The 13,069-nt window shown below is 41.8% G+C and overlaps 1 protein-coding gene and 1 long non-coding RNA gene across 5 annotated transcripts in view; one reads left to right on the top strand and one right to left on the bottom strand.

Annotated features, from left to right (window-relative positions):
• LOC101166894 (SPRY domain-containing SOCS box protein 4) overlaps positions 1-6,045 on the bottom strand; it is a 33,596-nt gene extending 27,551 nt beyond the window's left edge. The window contains exon 1 of one of the 3 annotated variants that reach the window (XR_002291598.3): positions 5,668-6,045. The gene's annotated coding sequence lies outside the window, so the exon portion shown is untranslated. Of the gene's footprint in view, positions 1-4,777; positions 5,159-5,667 lie in introns of those variants that run through there. The other 2 variants (XM_004075961.5, XM_078929357.1) reach the window with 2 other exon arrangements.
• A 144-nt stretch (positions 6,046-6,189) lies between these two features.
• Positions 6,190-12,645, top strand: LOC110016166 (uncharacterized). 2 transcript variants are annotated; one of them, XR_013647048.1, is made up of 4 exons: positions 6,190-7,897; positions 8,235-8,379; positions 8,467-8,532; positions 8,605-12,645. It is a non-coding gene; the product is annotated as an uncharacterized LOC110016166 (long non-coding RNA). The 2 variants fall into 2 exon arrangements; XR_013647049.1 differs by having other exon boundaries at positions 6,190-7,688; positions 7,787-7,897; positions 8,235-12,645.
• Positions 12,646-13,069: the final 424 nt, after the last annotated feature.

Genomic DNA, 13,069 nt, shown 5'->3' with positions numbered 1-13,069 from the left:
CATTCACACACTGATGGCAGCTCCGCTGACCTACACTGGCGCCAACCTACAACTACTAGGAGTAATGTGGGGTTCAATGTCTTGCCCAAGGACACATTGACGGGCAAGGTGGGAACCGAACCTGTGGACTTCCAATCAGAGGTTGGCCGCTCCACTTCTGCACCACAGCTGCAATAACTGAAGGTGTGAAGCGCCACTCCTTTTAGCTTTAGCACTAATCAACGCAATAGGAGGTTAGCTGAACTAGCATGTTGAAGTATGCGAGTTTCGTGTGTGCCTTTCCAAAACACGTCTACACAACTAATCCTTTTCCTCTGACGTGTTGAATTCTGTGCATGCAAAGCATAATGTCAAATTGATCTGCACCAGGACATGATCACAGCGTTGCCATAAAAAAATGGCACTTTACTTTATCAAATTATCCTATCCTAAATTATCCTATCCATTAAGTGCTGATATTTATCCCAAGAAAAAGCAAAATAGGTACAACTTATTTTTCACACTTTTGTGTAACAAATACTGCAATAATTGTAGAACTAAATGTTTACTTACCCCTTTTTTGCCTCATGAACAGTGCAACAGATTAGTGTTGGGTATAACTACAAGCTATTTTGTCAATTCAGTTCCAAATCAAACATTCACCAACTGATTTCAATTACACAATATTCTGTTAAATGTCAGTTTGTTCGTCATATTTCCATTCTAAAACCACATTTGCTTAGCTAGGATAAACAACAGTTAATTGAAACTGGATGCAGGTAGAACTTTTTGTAATGCAATGTAAAATCTAATAGAAATACAAACAAAATACTTTTTTTTATTGTTTAAATGGATTCATTTATGGATACTGCTCTCAGTGAAGATCCATTCCTTTTTTGCCGTTTTAACTCTACACTACAGAAATTGCACAATCCCTGCTTTGAGTCCGTTTGTTCCCTGCGGTTTGAAGAGGTGACAAATCGTGGAAACATTTGAGAACTTTCTTAGCAAACAGAACAGCTTAGCAGGTGTGTGTAACCAAAGGATGCACGGTGGTTAAAGCTGCAAATACCTGACCACCCCCACTGGTAAACTGTCTCCACACATGAAACCCATGTCCTTAGAAAAAAACTTCAAATAAGAACAACTATAGTAAACGGTTACATTTCTACCGGGCAAACCACCCCAATTCCTTCTGGGGAAAATCATTTTCTGGTATAGTGTCCCAATGGTGGTATTTCACAATTTGAAGGAGAAGCTCTATTTATCTTTGTGGAACCTTTAAAGTCCCCTTTCAACAAAAATAATCATGTTTTTCTAGTGTTTGACATTTACGTGTGGCATATTTCTTATGAGAGAGAACAAATGTGATAAAAAAAAGTCATTTCATTTTTGCATTTCTGAGTATTTATCCTTTTAAATCGCTGTTAATCAAACTGCTGCAAAGACGCTGTATTTGAATTAATGAGCTATTGTGACATCACAATGACCCAGGAGCACATGTGCATTGCAAAAGCTCCCTGATCTGCCCCGTCCAGCACACAAAAGGTCCCTGATCTGCCCCCTCCAGCATGCACATCAGCTCAGGTGCAGGAGAAGAGAGAAGGGCACATTGTTGCATTACCCGCACTTATTTTAAGTTTGTCCAATCAGGATTTTGTTGTTGGTATTTAAAATAAAGTCCCAAATGTGTTCTCCACATTTGTATTCCCTCTCTGACAGAGTCTGAAGGCTTGCTGTCCTGCATTAACCAGAGAGGGTAAAAATAAAATCAGGGGACCATTTTTATTTTTGCCTTGATGAAAATAAGAAAAATGTCCTAAAGTTCAGGAGGCTCGAGCAGGCTGGCTCCCCATCCAGCAGCAGGTCTCTGTCTGGCCACCAGCTCGCCTCTCGGGAGCCGCCATAGTAATCCTCATCGCTCCAGCTCCATCCGGCCTGTGATAGACGGTCCAGGATCCTGACTGTTGGCCAATTTGGTTCAGACGGTTCAGATGTGTACCACATAGCGCCGCTGAAATCACACTACTGCCAGACCTTTGTGCCGCACCCGTCGCTCAAATTGCACCGCTGGACCTCTGATCGCGTCTGTACCATTGACTTAAAATTGAAACTGGCTTCCTCTGTGTCTGTGTTCAGCACTGGCTGAACTTTTTTTAATCTATTGATTTTTTAACCTTTATTGTTTAAATGTGTGTATGTTTTATGATTGTCAGCAGATGGCTATTTTAAAATTTCCTCTGGAATTATTAAAGACCCTTTCTATCAATCTATCGATCTATCTAAACTGCGCCCCTTGTCACTGTTTTTACGCACCCCTGAAAGCTAACCTTTAGTGCCAACGTTTGTTAAGTTACCAGCAAACAACTGGGACCTCCCACAAAAAAATGGGCAGAGCGAACAGTTTTGGTGAAAAACAGAAGTATGCCTAACACAGGGGTATGAGAGTCCAAAGATTATAGATCAAAACAAAACCCAGAAAGGTTGTTAATCACTTTCTACATAAAAAGTTAAATATCGTGCAAGAAAACCGTTGGGAGTCACCATCACCACCTCTACTCCAAATGACTTCCTTCATCAATTACCTTCACTTGGCTGTTTCTTACATCAGATATTAACGAAGAACCAAACTCTGAACTGGATGACAAAACAATACAAAGCTAAGGTTAAATAAATATAGCTTCCTTGGTACCCTGAACACATCGTTTCTCTTTGCTTTATTTTTATAATCCAAACTGAAATGAAGTGAACTTTCAGCCTGAAATGGAACCAATTTTATATTTGATGGTTTTTGCATGTTTCCCCCGTGCATATGTGGGTTTTCTCCAGGCACTAAGGCTTCCTCGCTTAATTGATGATTCTAAGCGGTTCCAGGTGTGAATGTGACTGTACGTTGTTATGTGGCCCTGGGATGGACTAGTGACCACCTTGGCTCAACGTTAGCTGGAATGGGCTCCGGCAACCATGTGACTACAAAAGGAATTAAGCGGGTTTGGAAAATGGATGGAGGAAATTAGCCTTTTCATTTTTCATTTGTGTTTGCAGTAAATGATTCATCTGGAAAAAAAGAGAATTTAATTGAATTACTAACTGCCAGTTTATGTTAAAGTCCCACTCCAATCCTTTTTTGATCATTTTCTGAAATGTTCTTAGTGGTCATTCATTTATGATGCTGCTGTTTTTAAGCAAAATCAAAAACCTGTAGTTTTCTAGGACATAGTTTCTGCAGAGCAGCAGGATTTCATTAGAAATTTTCCTACAAGTTGCAGGTGGAAGCATTGGTGGGAAGTAAGCTCTCCCCACTTCCCATCACCCTTCTGTTTACACTCCCTCACACCCCCAACCTAGCTTTACCAGTGCAACAAAAATGTCCACCAACATCAAATCTATCCATCCGTCCAGTTCTGATCCAGATTCCAGCTCAGATCAGGAAAACAAAGACGGTAATGGATCCGTTTGTCTGACAGTGGATGATCAGAAAGGGGCGGAGCAGTGAGCGTGTTGCCCGCCCAGTGTAGTTTTTACGTCACAACTACAAGCTTTTTCAGACCATTTTTAGACTGCTCCTAAAGGCCCGTACACACCGGGACGAATTCCGCGCGATATTCGCCGACGTTTAACGCCGCGTGACTAAACAAAGGGCACCAATGTGAGTGTGCACACCGACGCGAAAAAACGCCACCCGTCAAAGCGTCAAAAAAAACGCCTCGGGTTCGTTTTTTTTTTTGACGCCTCGCGTCGAAATCTATTCGACCAATGAGAATGGCGCTTTTGCACAAGTGTCTGGAGCTTCTGAAGTTACAGTAAAACACAACTTGGGGGCGCTCAAACACAAAACTGCCTTTATGAGCACATATACCAGAAGATAGATGCCAAGTGGCATCTACACTGCCACGAAGAAATAATGACGGACATTCTAAAATATCCCCGAACCAAGCACCAGTTGGAGCTACTGGTGCTTGAAATATTCATGATTTCTTTGTATTATTCTGACAAGCGCGTAAATACTTGCTCTCTTCTTCTGAGTGAAAAGCGACTTTAAGAAGCGTAAAGTTGCGCAGCGCCACCTTGTGTACAGGAGTATTTCTGTTTTACATTAAGCGCCATCTAATGTCAGGGAATGAAATTGCATGTTCGCTCGGCTCACCGTCAGCGAAAATCGCCTGGGTGTGAACACAAAAAACGTGACGAAAAACGCTGGCGACTAACGCCTGGCGAATATTCGTCCCGGTGTGTACGGGCCTTAAGTCGCGAGTATTTAAATAAAGAGATACTCAGAAATGCAATTCTAAGCTTCATTTTTTTATATATGTCCTACATCAAGAGAAAATGTACAATAACCTGTTAAAACACCAAAACCACAGGGGCAGACAAAAAAAAGCAGATTGAAAAAGCCTGTAGCAATGACGAAGGAACTGGAATCGGTGGGCTACAAGCTCCCTGCTCCGCTCCATTCCTATGTATCCTCTTGTAGACAAATAGATCCACGTACGTCTTTGTTTTTAATTCAATGACCAATAATCGGAGTTGGACTTAAATGATTTAGAAGTCATTTGACAAGAAGAGGGGACCAAAATTATTCCTGATATGTGCAGAAATCGCCTCATCAACTACAAAAAACGTCTAACCTCTGTGCTAATAAGTGTTTTGTTAAAAAGTAAAACGTCTTTGGCGCAAGACGGTTCAAATACTTCTTTACCTACGTGCAATGCAAACAAATGTTTAGAAATTTGTTAAAAATTACATGTCAATTTCTTTTTAGGTGGGCAATCCTAAAAATCAGCAAAAGAAGAAATACCGTATTTTCCGGACTATAAGTCGCCCTACTTATTTCCTTCAATGTGCATCAGGTAGCTTGTTCTCCGTCACACCATCTGCTTTAGGCCATCCACACAAAGCTTCCATAGAGGCTGATCTGGACAGTAGCCTCCCAAAGCCCTACAAGACCAACCAGATGGTGTGGTAAAGGTCAAAGGATGGCACTTTAGCCTTCAAAAGAAGGGATATCTAAAGGCAAGTGGGCTAAAAACAAAAAGAGTCCCTTTTGCTACAAGTACTCCATCCTGACCCCATATGGTTTTCAAATGTATCATGAAAACTTGGAAAACCAAGTTTACAACAACATAGGAGCAAACTGACGGCAGATACACTCACATCCAATAAACTCATTATGGGATATCAATTCAGAGAATCATTGTACAAGGTCAATGTTTATGTTCTTTTAAGGCAGCTGCTGTAAATCACCAAAACCACCAAGCAACACCACGACTTCTGATAATCGGACTATTCTGATGAGGCCTTTTCTCTAGCTATAGAACATGATGTGAAGGGAGAGTTCACATGCTACAGCTGCAACAAATGCACTGCAGTTGTTAAACAGGTTAGACCGTCCTGAATGGATGCATGATCCTTCTGTGCTGAAAGTGAAATAGTTCCTAAAAACATCATTTTATTGTTGTAATGTCACGTGTTTTCTTGGTGTGCTTGTCATTGAGATATAATGCATCTACGTGACATAATATAAAATCCAGAAGGTGCTCGTTTCTCTTTGTACTATGACGTGACAAATTACCGACGAAGTTTGAAGAGGTCTCTGCTTTCCCTCGCGTAAAGCGACAAGTGAACGCAGCATTCGTTTCTTTCTTTTTCTTACGCAATTTAAACAAACTCCGTAGGAAACAAACTTACCACACGGACGTTCACCGAAACATCCAGGAGAGGCGGAGGACGAAAAAAAGAAACGACAGCAAACTCCCACGACGCCAAATTATACAAGTTTGTTCTGCCTTCGTTAGACTCGAGGGGAAACGGACGGACGGAGCGCTCGGATTTCACACTTGAAGACAGTCAGTACTTCTCCGGGACGGTTCCGAACACCGACCAATTCAGAGGTTCTGTCCGAACGAGGAGGGGGAAGTGAAAGGACGTTTCACCAGTAACTAGCGGCTGCGCTCCTTTGTTTCTCCGTGTTCCGTGAATATTTCCACCGTTCGTGCGTTCGCGACAGCCGCTCATTGGCTGCGGGGCCGGGATCAAGGAAAGGTAACCGCTGTCAAGCTAGCTCCCGCCGAAGCGCCACTTCCGGTCACGACGTACAAACAGCTTTCTGAGAAATACAATTACAACTTTGCAATAAACTTACTTAGAAATAAATGTGTAGATATTGGCACGTTTTAAAAAAATGAATTGACGGTGATGTGAAGAGTTTTATTACCTTTATTTTGCCAAAAGAAATATTTGCCACAAAGCGGATACATTCTTCCGCCTTTATTGTGAAAGGAGTTAGGGAGTTCCTGTTAGTTTTATTTTTTAAAACGAGACAGGGCGGGGCGGGGTGGGGGCTCCTCATGCTTTGCATAGTTTTATTCTGAGCAGAATCACGACCTGAGTGCTACTTTTAGAGTAAAGCTCTAGGTACAAACCTGACTATGCAGCATTTAATAACAACCACGTTATGCAACTCAGCTTAATACCATTTGCCAATTCAACCACAACTAAATGTTGACTTTTTTAACAGAAATCAATTTTACAAACACATTTTAATTAAACTAATAATTTAAACAGAAATAAAGTGAAACTTAAATCCAAATATCTACAAATTCTTATGGTAAAAACTAAATGAAGAGCATATAGGGTAAATTGCTTCAACGTGAAATCAATTCATGGATTTGGTGAAACAGAAAGTTTCACCTGAGTGTCGTGACACTCGGGCTGTGTCTGAGCTCCCTCCATACTCCCTAACTGAAACCATGAAGTGCTGGACTACAGTGCCCTCCATTTAAAAAGCAATTCAGACACCATGCTCACTACTTTTTTTATTTTTCAACAGCAGATCTGACACCACGGATTTCACGAATAAAAACTTTGAGAATGCAAGCATTTCACGAAGACTATTTTTGAATCCCATGTGTTCTGATGATGAAAATATGGATGGTTTCTAAAGAAAGGACTTAAAACACATTGTTTTCAAACACATGGCATTGTGGTCTATAATCTACCGAGCATCGATGAACACTGGTTTTTTGCAGAGACTTCTGGGAAATCGGGGTACTTGATTTTATGACAGTAGATTCGGACAGCACCACAAAGTGGTAAACGCACTATGTAGTGAGTCGTGAAAGAATTTCGGCTCAACCTTGGATGAGCGGTGGAACGTTCCAAGGAAGAAGAATGTTTGAAGACCAGTCGCCATGACTCCACGTCTAGACACCTGGATGATCGGGAAACATCCAGGCCCAAGGATGGCTCAACTCACCGGTCTGGGGCCAGATGGAGAAAAATACGCCGCTCCCTGCAGTTTAGAGTCCCCGATGAAGCTTGTTTTCAGAGTGTGGGAGAAAGCTGCAGAGACAGCCCACAGATAGAACCAAGCTGGGATTGGAACCAACTCCATGTTCATCTCTGACACGGACGCACACGGAACGGTGACGGTTGACTTTAGCCGATTATTCTCAGCTTTCATCGCAGTGCTGGAAAAAGCTGATCCCTGTGAGAGACAGACAGCTTCAGCTGAACATGACTCATGGCTCCATGCTGTGTGCACGCATGCAGTGTTGTGTAATGGCAAGTATGCATGTACGTCTATTGTGTGCAGCGAGGCCATGATACTGGTGAGTTTGCATGCATGTGCCTGCCTGCATCAGAGGACCCCCAGCGCGGCTGAATGCTCCCCAGCTCTTCCGACCGACGTCACCCTATCATTTTCCCAGGTCTCTGGAAAAGTCTTTGTGTGTCCCCTCCCGTTATTACCCAGTGTGCCGTTCCCTCCACACTCCTCATATGTCACGTCTTTGTTCTTCTGTGACAGGGTTGGTCATAAACGAACAGTGCAAGAACTGAGTCACCAAAAATCGGTTGTGCATGCCGAGCGCTTCGGGGAAAGTGCTGTGCTCCAACTTGTCGGATGATCCTACTTGATGTGAGTCTTTGGTGTAATTTCCAGACATTCACAGGCACTTTTGTGTATTTTATACAACAACAGGAAACCATCGTGGTTAACGCAGTGTTTTTAAGCAGTGAGAAATCTGGAGCAATCTGAACAAAAAAAACAAATCAGTTTGAACTCTAAGTAGCATGTTAACGTGCTTTTAAAGAAACCTCTCTCACTGCAATCACATCACTTTTTGGGGTGGGGTCGACTCGTCAGAACTGACATTTCTGGATTTTTATTAATATCATCAAGTCAAGGCCTGTAAAACAAGATTTCAGCATCTCTGCAGCTTTTTTGATGCTTCTTGTGCTTCGTTTGTCCGCAGAGGTGTCATCTTCTGTTTTAAGGTACCTGAGCAGCACCGTCACATGCTGTGGCCACTGTGCTCCACCACTCCCACCCTCACACACAGACACATAGATTTGTTTGGGCTCAGCACAGCAGACATGCAAGTCCAAACCCCAACTGCGGTAGGAGAAAACAGTCAATTAGTGACTCAGATGGAAGATTGGTGCGCGGCTGGTACGGTAGTTATTTACTCTTTATCAATTATTTAGGTTGCTGAGTTGTGCCGACTCTTGAACGCACATCCAACACAAGCTCAGTTAGGTCATAAATAATGGGTAAGTCTGTCTCTCCTGCATGTTTTGTTCAGAGTTGGGGTTGGATTGTTTCATTGACTCTCTGCATGTCAGTCTAGGGATTCCTACTTCATGACAGCTTGAGTCCAGCAGCATGCTTGAGGTGAGAGAAGTAAGGACTCTGTGAGTCTGCTCAAGTATTCCAGCAACCCTCTAGGGCTTCCTGGGCTACAGCTGCTCCACGATGCTACCTTCTGGGTTTTAACCAGAGATTCTTCGATGGCGAACAATTGGAGCCAAAGCAAAGTTCTGCAAGAGAGAATGTTGGACACTCAGCACTGAGACTAAAGACACACTTCTAGTTGCTTTCATTAAAAAACAAGGTTTCATGTTTTTGAGCAACAGGAAGATTTAAAAGACCAGGGGGGTATTCCAGAAAGCAGGTTATGCTAGCTCCCACGGTACGTTTGAGGCTAAGGAAGTTGATAACCTCAGCTTTCAGTTGCAGAAACTACGGAGCCCGTGTCCTGACATTAAGATATTAAAATATATCTTGTTCCCACAGATTAATATCTCGTTCGTACGAAATACTATTCCGTTCCCACGAAATGATTAACTCGTACGAACGCGTTCGAATGGATTAATTATTGCGTTCGAACGCGTTCGTACGAGTTAATCAATAATTATTCACGTCATAAGTCATTCAGGCGGATAAATTGACATAAATTAATAATCGGATAAATGATCGGCTAGTTAGTTAGCATGTAGCCTAATAGCCTTCGAATGTAAAGCAACTGACTGCTAAAGTTAATAAAAGACAAGTCCTGAATATTATTATTCCTATTCGACCCTAAACTACAATATCAGCTGTCTGTCTGTCAACAGACCAGCCAGTTGCCTAAATGCCGGAATACATCAAAGAGCTCTGCGGCAGAGCTAGTAGTAGCCTAGCAGGAGCTATCGTATGACAAAGCAGCTTAGTTATCATAAATCTTTTGATATTTTTCTTATATTCATTGAGACGGTAATAAAGTGATCATTTTTGTTTTTCATGTTCCTTTTTTGAACGAATATGGGTCACAGAGACCCGGAAGTTACCGATGAAAGCGGCTTTTGCCGGCGTACAGAGAGCATATCCACGTGAATGACTTATGACGTGAATAATTATTGCGTTCGAACGGATTAATTATTGCGTTCGAACGAAATAATTATTGCATTCGCACGGGTTAATCATTTCGAGGGAACGGAATAGTATCTTGTGGGAACGGAATAGGAACAAGATATATTTTAAGATCTTAAGGTCAGGACAAGTGCTCCGTAAGAAACAGAAGTATGTTTCAGGATATGTCAAGTTGCCATAGCAACTCATGCTCTGAACATAACCTGGTCTGGAGCAGGTTTAGTTGAAGGTTAGTTTGTTTTCAGAGAGGTGAAGCAGCATGGCGTGTCCATTTGAAGATGATTTAGTGGATGAAGAAGCTCAGATAATACTTTTTCTACAGTGAGAGGGCGATAAGACCACATATGGATGTTGGAAAGATAAACCTTTTTACTTTGATCTAACTTAATTATTTGCGACGTATAATCTTCATACGCCGTCATTAAAATCTCAGACTCCATCTCACTGAAGTATAGCGCTCTCTTTTTTTCTCCACGTGTTTCCATGGTGACTCCGGAAATCGGCAGATTGAGGATGTCTTTACGTAACTGGACATGCACGTGCGTTAACCCAGGGTTACCAAGTGGAGCATAATTACGCTAACTCACATCCAGTCTTTTGGAACCGCCATACCCAGAGTAAGCAAGTTCAGGCGGATTTCAGCCAGAGTTCAGGGTTAAAGTCAGGCTAGTTTAAACATGCTTCCTGGAATACCCCCTGCTCTAAAGTAAATGCTGTTTTTACTGTTTTCAACAGGTTCTTGTTGCATTTTCCTGATGATTTTCCTGATGACAGAAAGAAGCTTGACATTGTATTCCTGAGTTTTTCTTTGTTCAAATCATTGTGAATCATGATGACATAAAAAATATACTGGGTGGGGCCAAAGTCTCCCTGCTCTGCTCCTTTCTGATCATCCACTGTCAGACACACAGATCCATGAGCGTCTTTGTTTTCCTGGTCTGAGCTGGAATCTGGATCAGAACTGGGCGGAAGGATGGATGGCTACGATGTTGATCACCATGTGGCACTGCTAATGTTAGCTTGGGGTAGGAGAGGCTGTAAGCTAGCAGGAGTTTTCTGGTATTTGAAAAAGAAGTGGATTTTTGTCTTCCTCTTCACTTCCTATGCGTGCTGACACGTTCTTTACTTTGAATGTGTAACCCTTGTGCTATCCTATGACCCCCCCCCCCTTCCATTGACGTGTTCTCCCTACCATGACAAAGGTGGATAAAGGTGGAAAGATTTCATGTTATCCATGGACACCAGTGAAGATCACAAATCATTGAAGAAAAAAGGTTCAGAGCACTGTTTAGTGGGTCTAGATGACCCCACTCCCAATGTTAAAGTGCCTAGGATAGCACAAGGTTAAAAAATCTACATCTGGCCCTTTCTTTCCCTTAAATCCCTGCAGTCCATGTCGTAAATGTGTAAAAAAACAGACTGAAAGAGTAGAGTTGGTAATAGACTGACTTCCTTATTTAATAACAAATTCCTCATATTTCCTCAAATGCTGTCAGTTTCAAGCAGGTGTGCTAGCAGAGCAGAAAACCTCCATTAGCTAGCATTTGATCACAAAACCTTTCAGCCTCCTACTGCAATTACAGGATAACACCGACAGCCAGCAGCCGCCAAGATTTTCCCCCGTCTCATTAACAACTGAGGAAAAGTCAGTCAGTTGTGAGTTTTGGGACGATGCAATGCGTCATGTGGAGGATCTCTGATTACCAGGTGAAGCCCGGGGGCCCAGTGCATCCTGGAGGTGATTTGTGCAGGCTCTGCACCATCAGTCTCCTGGAGGAGAGGAAGAAAAAACCAGACCCACACGACAGCCATCACACCTGTAATTGTCATCAGGGTGCTGCCAGCGATATCTACATACAGACAGATCTGACAATCCAAGCATTTGGTGAATATTGACTTTTGTTTTGCTTGTTGGTTAATGTATGTCCAAAAGTGGCCTTCTTATAAAGCATTTAATGCTATAAGGCCTTCAACCATTGTTTCCCTGTTTCTTTTTCTTTATTATTGTATCTTAACTAACTCCTTCTACAATGTTTCAGCTATTTTAACATTCAACTATTCAAATGTTCAGCTCTTTCAGCTTTTTCCAGCTATGACCTTTGGTCCTTCTAATCCTTGCACTTTTAAAGATATTCCAGGATTTTTATGAAATACATGGGGAATCCTTGATGCAGAAGCTCGCTGGTTCGATACTCTGGCATTTTTCAAAATCATATCTTTTTTGTTATTGTGCTGTTTTCACTTTATTTATGGTCAACTTTCATCATTAATTTATTTTTCTTGCCAAATATTTTCATTCTGCAATATAGTATTCAACCCTGCATGTTCTCCTGGAAATGCAGTTCCGTCTAGTATAAAAACAAGCTTTAAATGAAACGCAATTATTTGCTTTAAAAGCTTTTTGAATTCTACTATGCAAGTCTTTAAACATGATAATTATTCAATATTTTTGGGCCTCTGATTTGTCCCTAAAGATTTATTCATGTATTTTCTTAAGAAGCAAGGCATAAAAGCACTTCAAAATATCAATAAAGTAATTCCAAATGAATGTGAGGAAAGCGTCTAAATGCAAGAGAACAGCACAAGCCTGTAAAATGAGCTGCAGCTCAGAGGAAAAGGCTCCACCTGCACCGACTCTCCACCGGCTCCATCACTGTTTTTCCCTGCTGTAGTGTCCCCATCGCTTAGTTTTACAGGCCAGGAACAACCTGCACCCCTGAGGCTCTTTCCAACAACTCTGGCGTTGTTGACAAAAAGTGTTGGAAACCCTGACAAAACAAAGCCATCACAGGCCGAGTCCGGCTGCTTCTCCTGCAGAGGATGCGTCCGTGATGTCCTGCTATTCAGGCCAGGAGCAGCTCTGGATGACGTCACACTGCTGCCTGCAGAGCCATTTTTTTCTCAAATATTGTTTTCGATTAACATTCAAGCTACACGTGTTTCTGTTTATTTGGTTCGAATTATTCCGAGGCTAAGTCTTCACCAAAAGGTCCACTGAGGTGATGCAATGAAAGGGCTCCATTCAGGTGACAACACTGCCACCCAGTGGCCACAATTATACCAACTATGCCAAAAAAAAAAAAAATCAGAAACCAGAGTTTATAGGCGTTTTGATCCAAAATAAAACAAAACAATGAAGATCTTGGATCACTTCCAAAATAAAATGAGTTTTCATTTAAATATTTCAAATAATTCAGACACCAAACGACCATTTTCTTCAAGGAATATGTACCGAATGGAGCTTTTTTAAAACTTTTTGCAGCTTGAATCATTTCTTTAACCTACACATTTTAGCTAGATTTCTACAAAGAATCGGCAGTTTTTTCCTTCAAAAACATTAAAGCGTTTACCCGATTATTAGAGAAAATATTCCAGCTAAGCCTAATCCACTTTGCAGAT

Source organism: Oryzias latipes, chromosome 13 (assembly GCF_053564925.1).
Source record: "Oryzias latipes strain Hd-rR chromosome 13, Olatipes_Hd-rR_3.1".
In the NCBI taxonomy this organism is placed as follows: domain Eukaryota; kingdom Metazoa; phylum Chordata; class Actinopteri; order Beloniformes; family Adrianichthyidae; genus Oryzias; species Oryzias latipes.
Note: the sequence above shows the minus strand (reverse complement) of the source record. Positions and strands in the feature narration are given on the sequence as shown.